The following is an 11,243-nucleotide window of genomic DNA, read 5'->3' as shown; positions in this document are numbered from 1 at the left end:
CAACACTGAGAGGCATTGACAATTTGCAAAAAAGTTTGCTTCTCACCGAGCAAGCACTCTTTGGGGTAGATGAGGGGGAGGGTGACAGAGAGGAGGCTGAGGAAAGTGAGGTAGCTAGCTGGGTAACAGTTAGAAAGCGGGGTAGAGGGAAGAGTGCCAGGGAGGCTAGCCCTGATCTGACACACCCCAACAAGTTTGCACGTTTGGCAGATGAGGGGGATATCAGTCCAGGGACGGCACTGCCGCAGCCGGACACTTCCTCTGCCAGTCAGGGGAATGTCAGCTCAGGTAAGCAGGGGACCAGGAGAGCAGGGCAGGCCAGACAGGTGCTGGTAGTGGGAGACTCAATTATTAGGGGAACAGATAGGGAAATCTGTCACAAAGACCGTGATCGCCGAACAGTGTGCTGTCTTCCTGGCGCTAGAGTTCGACATATCGCGGATCGGGTTGACAGATTACTGGGAGGGGCTGGAGAAGATCCAGTGGTCATGGTCCATATCGGAACCAATGACAAAGTTAGGGGTAGGTGGAGAGTCCTTAAAAATGATTTCAGGGATTTAGGTCAAAAGCTTAGGGCAAGGACCTCAAAGGTAGTATTTTCCGAAATACTACCTGTACCACGGGCCACACAAGAAAGGCAGCGGGAGATTAGGGAAATTAACAAGTGGCTCAAGAACTGGTGTAGGATGGAGGGGTTTGGGTTCCTGGAGAACTGGGCAGACTTCTCTGTCGGCTACAGGCTCTATCGTAGGGACGGGCTGCACCTCAATGGGGAAGGGGCAGCTGTGTTGGGGAAGAAGATGGCTAGAAGGTTGGAGGAGTGTTTAAACTAGGGACTGGGGGGGAGGGTAATTACACTATAGAAGGGGAAGATAGTGCAGATAGAGACCGGGGACAAGGTAGTGGGACTGGGGGAGGAATGGAAGGAGGGACTAGAACAGTTCAGAAGGAAAGGTGTAGGGTAAAAAATATACATAAACCTCTCAAATGTATGTATACTAATGCCAGAAGCCTGACTAATAAAACTGGTGAACTGGAATTAGTGATGTGTGAGGAGGACTATGACATAGTGGGAATAACTGAGACATGGCTGGATGATAGCTATGACTGGGCAGTTAATGTACAAGGTTACAGTCTGTTTAGAAAGGAGCGTCAAAACCGGAGAGGTGGAGGGGTCTGCCTTTATGTAAAGTCTTGTCTAAAGCCCACACTCCGTGAAGATATAAGTGAGGAACATGAACATGTGGAGTCACTGTGGGTAGAGATACATGGAGCTAAAAACAACAATAAATTACTAATAGGAGTCTACTATAAACCACCTAATATACCAGAGTCCACAGAAAATCTACTACTAAACAAGATAGACAAGGCGGCAAATCATAATGAGGTGGTTATTATGGGGGACTTCAACTACCCAGATATAGACTGGGAAACTGAAACTTGTATATCTCATAAAGGAAACAGATTCTTGGCAATAACCAAACACAATTATCTCTCCCAACTGGTTCAGGACCCGACTAGAGGGACGGCCATACTGGACTTAATATTAACCAATAGACCTGACAGAACAACAGACGTGCAGGTTGGGGGAGACCTGGGAATTAGTGACCATAAAGTAATAACCTTCCAATTATCATTCAAAAGAGCGTTTCTACAGGGAGGAACAAAAATACCAAACTTCAAAAAAACTAAATTTAGCCAACTAAGAGAGGCCATAGGCCTAACTAACTGGGACAAAGTCCTCAAAAATAAAAATACAGCCAAAAAATGGGATATCTTTAAAAACATCCTAAAATCTCATTGTGAGAGGTACATACCGTATGGGAATAAAAGGTTAAGGAACAAAAAGAAACCAATGTGGATAAACAGAACTGTAAAGAAAGCAATAAATGACAAAAAGAAAGGATATAAAACACTAAAACAGGAGGGTAGCACTGAAGCACTGAAAAACTATAAGGAAAAAAACAGAACATGTAAAAAACAAATAAAAGCGGCCAAACTAGAGACCGAGAGATTAATTGCCAAAGAGAGTAAAACTAACCCTAAAATGTTCTTCAATTATATAAATGTTAAAAAGTATAAATCTGAAGGTGTCGGCCCTTTAAAGAGTAATGAGGGGGGAGTCGCAGAGAGCGACGAGGAGAAAGCAAAGCTGTTAAATATTTTTTTCTCCAATGTATTCACTGAGGAAAATAAACTGTCAGATGAAATGCTGAATGTTGAAATAAATTCGCCATTAAAAGTGTCCTGTCTGACCCAGGAAGAAGTACAACAGCGACTTAAAAAGATCAAAATAGACAAATCGCCAGGACCGGATGGCATACACCCCCGTATCCTAAGGGAATTAAGTAATGTCATAGCCAGACCCTTATTTCTGATATTTGCGGACTCTGTACTGACAGGGAATGTCCCACAGGATTGGCGCATGGCAAATGTGGTGCCAATATTCAAAAAGGGTCCAAAAACAGAGCCTGGAAACTATAGGCCGGTAAGTTTAACATCTGTTGTGGGTAAACTGTTTGAAGGTTTTCTGAGAGATGCTATGTTAGAGCATCTTAACGGAAATAAGCAAATAACGCCATATCAGCATGGCTTCGTGAGGGATCGGTCATGTCAAACTAATTTAATCAGTTTCTATGAGGAGGTAAGTTCTAGACTTGACAGCGGCGAATCAATGGATGTCGTGTATCTGGACTTCTCCAAAGCATTTGACACTGTACCGCATAAAAGGTTAGTATATAAAATGAGAATGCTCGGACTCGGAGAAAACGTCTGTAAGTGGGTAAGTAACTGGCTCAATGATAAAAAACAGAGGGTGGTTATTAACGGTACATACTCAGATTGGGTCACTGTCACTAGTGGAGTACCCCAGGGGTCAGTATTGGGCCCTATTCTCTTCAATATATTTATTATTGATCTTGTAGAAGGCTTGCATAGTAAAATATCAATTTTCGCAGATGACACTAAACTGTGTAAAGTAATTAACACTGAAGAGGACAGTATACTACTACAGAGCGATCTGGATAGATTGGAGACTTGGGCAGATAAGTGGCAGATGAGGTTTAACACTGACAAATGTAAAGTTATGCACATGGGAAGGAATAATGCAAGTCACCCATACATACTAAATGGTAAAACACTCGGTAACACTGACATGGAAAAGGATCTAGGAATTTTAATAAACAGCAAACTAAGCTGCAAAAAACAGTGTCAGGCAGCTGCTGCCAAGGCAAATAAGATAATGGGTTGCATCAAAAGGGGCATAGATGCCCGTGATGAGAACATATTCCTACTACTTTACAAATCACTGGTCAGACCACACATGGAGTACTGTGTACAGTTCTGGGCTCCTGTGAACAAGGCAGACATAGCAGAGCTGGAGAGGGTCCAGAGGAGGGCAACTAAAGTAATAACTGGAATGGGGCAACTACAGTACCCTGAAAGATTATCAAAATTAGGGTTATTCACGTTAGAAAAAAGACGACTGAGGGGAGATCTAATTACTGTGTATAAATATATCAGGGGGCAGTACAGAGATCTATCCCATCATCTATTTATCCCCAGGACTGTGACTGTGACGAGGGGACATCCTCTGCGTTTGGAGGAAAGAAGGTTTGTACACAAACATAGAAAAGGGTTCTTTACGGTAAGAGCAGTGAGACTATGGAACTCTCTGCCTGAGGAGGTGGTGATGGTGAGTACAATAAAGGAATTTAAGAGGGGCCTGGATGTACACTGCGTGCAGAATTATTAGGCAAATGAGTATTTTGACCACATCATCCTCTTTATGCATGTTGTCTTACTCCAAGCTGTATAGGCTCGAAAGCCTACTACCAATTAAGCATATTAGGTGATGTGCATTTCTGTAATGAGAAGGGGTGTGGTCTAATGACATCAACACCCTATATTAGGTGTGCATAATTATTAGTCAACTTCCTTTCCTTTGGCAAAATGGGTCAAAAGAAGGACTTGACAGGCTCAGAAAAGTCAAAAATAGTGAGATATCTTGCAGAGGGATGCAGCACTCTTAAAATTGCAAAGCTTCTGAAGCGTGATCATCGAACTATCAAGCATTTCATTCAAAATAGTCAACAGGGTCGCAAGAAGCGTGTGGAAAAACCAAGGCGCAGAATAACTGCCCATGAACTGAGAAAAGTCAAGCGTGCAGCTGCCAAGATGCCACTTGCCACCAGTTTTGCCATATTTCAGAGCTGCAACATCACTGGAGTGCCCAAAAGCGCAAGGTGTGCAATACTCAGAGACATGGCCAAGGTAAGAAAGGCTGAAAGACGACCACCACTGAACAAGACACACAAGCTGAAACGTCAAGACTGGGCCAAGAAATATCTCAAGACTGATTTTTCTAAGGTTTTATGGACTGATGAAATGAGAGTGAGTCTTGATGGGCCAGATGGATGGGCCCGTGGCTGGATTGGTAAAGGGCAGAGAGCTCCAGTCCGACTCAGACGCCAGCAAGGTGGAGGTGGAGTACTGGTTTGGGCTGGTATCATCAAAGATGAGCTTGTGGGGCCTTTTCGGGTTGAGGATGGAGTCAAGCTCAACTCCCAGTCCTACTGCCAGTTTCTGGAAGACACCTTCTTCAAGCAGTGGTACAGGAAGAAGTCTGCATCCTTCAAGAAAAACATGATTTTCATGCAGGACAATGCTCCATAACACGCGTCCAAGTACTCCACAGCGTGGCTGGCAAGAAAGGGTATAAAAGAAGAAAATCTAATGACATGGCCTCCTTGTTCACCTGATCTGAACCCCATTGAGAACCTGTTGTCCATCATCAAATGTGAGATTTACAAGGAGGGAAAACAGTACACCTCTCTGAACAGTGTCTGGGAGGCTGTGGTTGCTGTTGCACGCAATGTTGATGGTGAACAGATCAAAACACTGACAGAATCCATGGATGGCAGGCTTTTGAGTGTCCTTGCAAAGAAAGGTGGCTATATTGGTCACTGATTTGTTTTTGTTTTGTTTTTGAATGTCAGAAATGTATATTTGTGAATGTTGAGATCTTATATTGGTTTCACTGGTAAAAATAAATAATTGAAATGGGTATATATTTGTTTTTTGTTAAGTTGCCTAATAATTATGCACAGTAATCGTCACCTGCACACACAGATATCCCCCTAAAATAGCTAAAACTAAAAACAAACTAAAAACTACTTCCAAAAATATTCAGCTTTGATATTAATGAGTTTTTTGGGTTCATTGAGAACATGGTTGTTGTTCAATAATAAAATTAATCCTCAAAAATACAACTTGCCTAATAATTCTGCACTCCCTGTATTTCTGGAGTGTAATAATATTACAGGCTATAGCTACTAGAGAGGGGTCGTTGATCCAGGGAGTTATTCTGATTGCCTGATTGGAGTCGGGAAGGAATTTTTTATTCCCCTAAAGTGAGGAAAATTGGCTTCTACCTCACAGGGTTTTTTTGCCTTCCTCTGGATCAACTTGCAGGATGACATGCCGAACTGGATGGACAAATGTCTTTTTTCGGCCTTATGTACTTATGTACTATGTTACTAATAATAAATATGGATTATTTGCAAATTCTGTAATCTCCCTCATTACTCTGCAAATAACATATGTTAAAAAATTTAATATATTATCAATGTAAATATGTTTGGCTTTACCAAGTTGGAGTGGTTAACATAGCACTCAATAGGGACCATCAAATCTTGTAACCAAACTTAAAATACACTCAATCACCATATTTAAGGAACTAGGTACTAGCCTTTGAGTCCGGATCTGGAAGCGAATCACACACATGTTTATGTACAATAGTCAACTAAATTGTAAGGGCTCACACATAGGCAGTAAGATCAAAATACAATAATTAGGGTTGTTGGGGAAAGTAAAGACCTGTCCTAGGAGTCCAATGGGTATCTTAGAAAGTTTTCTTCTAAAGCGTAGTCCTTACAAATAAATTCTACCTTTCCACCACTTTGGTAATGAAGGTAAGTGTAAAAAGTTTGCTCTACACCCAGTAATTACTAGAGCCACTTCTCCAGTGGAAAACGTTCCCCTATTGCCTTCAACAATTTCTAGGACCAGACTCCACATTTCTTGCTTTTATTACAGCATATCATGTCTTGTGTGATCTGGGCTTGTGATATTTGGAACCATCTATACCATCTATAAAAAGAAAACACAATATTTCATGCAATTATCAATTGGATCTGAATGTACTTGCTCCACAGTTTGCATAACATCTAATTAATCATGAACTCAGAGTGCTCTATCCCCTCTAGAACTTGTGGCTATCGTAGATCAAGTCTCTCAATGACTTTCAAATGCTAGTTCTTTCAAAAGTACTTCTTAAAGGGAATGTGTCACCAAAAATGTTACCTGCCAGTTTATATCAGATAGTAGCACATCTCCTTTTTAAAATCAGTTTTTATTTTCTGATTGTAGATTTTTTATTTTTTTCTGAACATGATTATTGTGGATATGTTCTTAACAGCATTTACAAAGCATTAAAAAAAATTGCTTTATGGCAGCCCTATTGGCCATAGACACAATGGACAGGAGGGCACCCTATTGACTTACATGGTAATGTTTTTTAGGTAATGCAGAGGTCATTGTACAAGGAAAGAATAGATAGATTTGACAATCACCTATTGTGAATGGAGGATCCTGTCTTATCTGTACACAGAGGTGATATAATTACATGCAGGATTAGAATGAGTTAACTGCAGTAAAGTGATCTGTATAAACCAAGAAGTGGCGCCTATTATAAGACATACAGTATTTTGGTTTGGTTTTAACTTAAATATATTTAAAAATATGTTAACCCTTTCAGGACCAAGCCATTTTTCACCTTATTTATAAACAAGTACATTTACCCAAAATTTTGAAAAATTAGCAAATTTTCAAATTTCAATTTCTCTACTTTTATAATAGATAGTAATAACTCCAAAAATAGTTATTACTTTACATTCCCCATATGTCTTCATATTCCCCATATACTTCATGTTTGGATCATTTTGTAAATGCCATTTTATTTTTTGGGGACTGTAGAAGGCTAAGGGTACTTTCACACTTGCGTCAGAGGATTCTGGCAGGTAGTTTCCGGAATACAAGCACTGCATACAGACTTATGGTTCACCCCTTCGGGATACCAGCCCCCAGGGAAAACGTCTTGCACACATGCAGGAACAAACACCAACAAAACCACAAACATGTAACAACAAACAAGACGTACAACAAACCCTGAACATAAACCCACACCAAACATACAACAAGTGAGGTTGGGTACATAGAGGATACAAGGGAGACAAAGAAATGACATTGCAGATGACATCGATGTCCTACAAGGTGGCCCTCAAGGACAGGGCAGATAGCACACCCTGGACTGGAGCCGAGTTCCAGCACCAACGACAGCTGAAGTACAACTGACTCCAGCCAGGAAGCCACAGGAGATAAAACCCAAGTGACCACACCCAGTCAGGGAGTTAACCCTTACAGCACCAGACAGGGGAAGGCTACAACTTAAAGAGGGAAGTGCACACACCAGTCAACACACAACACGTTGCCACCGGCAACAGCATGCGTGGCAACCATGTCACGGCGCACACAGCCAAAGCAGAGACACTGCCACCACATACCTTAACAGCAACACGTTGCCACCGGCAACCGCAAGCATGTCACAAGTGTCACGGCGCACACAGCAAAGGCCGTGACAGGGAGTTGCAGGGAGGAGTTGCAGAGAGCGATGAGGAGAAAGCAAAGCTATTATTTTTTTTTTCTCCACTGTATTCACTGAGGAAAATAAACTGTCAGATGAAATGCAGAATGTAAAAGTAAATTCCTCATTAAAAGTGCCCTGTCTGACCCAGGAGGAAGTACAGCAGCGTCTTAAAAAGATTAAAATGGACAAATTGCCAGGACCACATGGCATACAGCCCCGTATCCTAAGAGAATAAAGTAATGTCATAGCCAGACCCTTATTTCTGATATTTAAGGACTCTATACTGACCGGGAGTGTTCCACAAGATTGGTGCATAGCAAATGAGGTGCCAATATTCAACAAGGGTCCAAAAACAGAGCCCGCAAACTATAGGCCAGTAAGTATTTGAAGGTTCTCTAAGAGATGCTATCTTGGAGAATCTCAATGAAAATAAGCAAATAACGCCATATCAGCATGGCTTCATGAGGGATCAGTCTTGTCAAACAAATTTATTCAGTTTCTTTGAGGAGGTAAGTTCTAGACTCGACAGTGGCGAATCAATGTATGTCGTATATCTGGACTTCTCCAAAGCATTTGACACTGTACTGCATAAAAGGTAAGTATATCAAATGAGAATGCTTGGACTGGGACAAAATGTCTGTATGTGGGTAAGTAACTGGATCAGTGATAGAAAACAGAGGGTGGTTATTAATGGTACACATTCAGATTGGGTCACTGTCACTTGTGGAGTACCTCAGGGGTCAGTATTGGTCCCTATTCTCTTCAATATTTATTAATGATCTTGTAGAAGGCTTGCTCAGTAAAATATAAAATTTTGCAGATGACACTAAACTGTGTAAAGTAATTAACACGGAAGAGGACAGTACAGATAGATCTGGATAGATTGGAGGCTTGGGAAGGGAAGTGGCAGATGAGGTTTAACACTGACAAATGTAAGGTTATGCACATGGGAAGGAATAATGCAAGTCACCCCTACATACTAAATGGTAAAACACCCGGTAAACACTGACATGGAAAAGGACCTAGGAATTTTAGTGAACAGCAAACTTGTCACGATCAGTGTGGGGGAAAAAGTCCACACTGAACACAGGAGGGAAGGGGAACAGTAACTGGGCCTGGACACTAGGGAAGAAACAGGTCACCTGCTAGACAACCCTAATCTGGGCCCTAACTATCTACCAATATGAATAGACCCTAAAGGTAGGATATGCAGTATACCTAGGCCTTTATATCCCTATTAGGCCCTGGAAAAGGTTAGGACCAGATACAATCAATTCCTCCCCAGATGGATGAATGGAAGTCTCTGTCTCAGGCCCAGATACAAACAACAGGGAATATAACAAACACAAACAAACGCGACACTTAACTTCTGTAGAGACGGACAAGCAGGAACACCAGAGACAAACTTACACCAGCTCAGCCAAACCCAAATAAAGCTATCTACCGCATAGTCAGAAGGGTAGGGTCAGACTATAAAGGGTAAAAGTGATGACAACTGAGCAACAGCTGAGAAAAGTGAAGTGGTCATTAACCCTATCAACACTGAATCAAGAGAAATCAAGGAGACTGTTAGATTCCTCCACGCTCAGCCAATCTCCTTGATTTCCTGACATCAGTCACCTGAGGGACCGTGACAAAACTAAGCTGTAGAAACCAGTGTTAGGCAGCTGCTGCCAAGGCCAATAAGATAATGTGTTGCATCAAAAGGGGAATAGATGCACGTGATGAGAACTTAGTCTCACCACTTTACAAATCACTAGTCAGACCACACATGGAGTACTGTGTACAGCTCTGGGCTCCTGAGAACAAGACAGACATAGCAGAGCTGGAGAGGGTTCAGAGGAGGGTAACTAAAGTAATAACTGGAATGGGTGGACTACAGTACCCTAAAAGATTATCAAAATTAGGGTTATTCACTTTTGAAAAAAGACGACTGAGGGGAGATCTAATAACTATGTATAAATATATCAGGGGTCAGTACAGAGATCATCTATTTATCCCCAGGACTGTGACAAGGGAACATCCTCTGCATCTGGAGGAAATAAGGTTTGTACACAAATATAGAAGAGCAGTGAGACTATTGAACTCTCTGCCTGAGGAGGTGGTGATGGTGAGTTCACTAAAAGAGTTCAAGAGGGGCCTGGATGTATTTCTGGAGTGTAATAATATTACAGGCTATAGCTTCTAGAGATGGGTCGTTGATCCAGGGAGTTATTCTGATTGCCTGATTGAAGTCGGGAAGGAATTTTTTTCCCATTAAGTGGGGAAAATTGTCTTCTACCTCAGTCTTTTTTTTTGCCTTCCTCTGGATCAACTTGCAGGATAACAGGCCGAACTGGATGGACATATGTCTTTTTTCGGCCTTTTAAACTATGTTACTATCTCCTTAGAACGTGTCGTACAAGACTGCCACTGGAAAGCTCCAAGTGTCTAGGTGTGTCTCATGAGGACTACCTAGGTATTCCCTAAGACCTCTAGGAAAGTTCTGTTAACTGTATGTATTTCTTACAATTAGAGTTGAGCGAACACCTGGATGTTCGGGTTCGAGAAGTTCGGCGGAACTTCCCGGAAATGTTCGGGTTCGGGATCCGAACCCGACCCGAACTTCGTCCCGAACCCGAACCCCATTGAAGTCAATGGGGACCCGAACTTTTGGGCACTAAAAAGGCTGTAAAACAGCCCAGGAAAGAGCTAGAGGGCTGCAAAAGGCAGCAACAAATGTGGATAGGGAAATGAATTAAAATTAAAATTAAAAAAATAAAAATGAACCAATATCAATTGGACAGAGGTCCCATAGCAGAGAATCTGGCTTCACGTCAGCAGAGAATCAGTCTCTTCATGCCATAGCAAAGAATCTGGCTTCATGTCAGCGCAGAATCAGTCTTCATGTCATAGCAGAGAATCAGGCTTCACGTCACCCACCCCTGGAACAGTCCACTGTCACACATTTAGGCCCCGGCACCCAGACAGAGGAGAGCGGTCCCGTAACATAGAATCTGGCCTTATGTCAGCGCAGAATCTGTCTTCATGTCATAGCAGAGAATCAAGCTTCACGTCACCCACCACTGGAACAGGCCACTGTCACACATTTAGGCCCCGGCACCCAGACAGAGGAGAGCGGTCCCGTAACAGAGAATCTGGCCTTATGTCAGCACAGAATCTGTCTTCATGTCATAGCAGAGAATCACCCATCACGTCACCCACCACTGGAACAGGCCACTGTCACACATTTAGGCCCAGGCACCCAGGCAGAGGAGAGAGGTCCCGTAACAGAGAATCTGGCCTTATGTCAGCGCAGAATCAGTCTTCATGTCATAGCAGAGAATCAAGCTTCACGTCACCCACCACTGGAACAGGCCACTGTCACACATTTAGGCCCCGGCACCCAGACAGAGGAGAGAGGTCCCGTAACAGAAAATCTGGCCTTATGTCAGCACAGAATCTGTCTTAATGTCATAGCAGAGAATCAGGCTTCACGTCACCCACCACTGGAACAGGCCACTGTCACACATTTAGGCCCAGGCACCCAGGCAGAGGA

Source organism: Bufo bufo, chromosome 2 (assembly GCF_905171765.1).
Source record: "Bufo bufo chromosome 2, aBufBuf1.1, whole genome shotgun sequence".
Taxonomy (NCBI): Eukaryota; Metazoa; Chordata; class Amphibia; order Anura; family Bufonidae; genus Bufo; species Bufo bufo.
The sequence above is the reverse complement of the archived record's forward strand: the minus strand, read 5'-3'. Positions refer to the sequence as shown.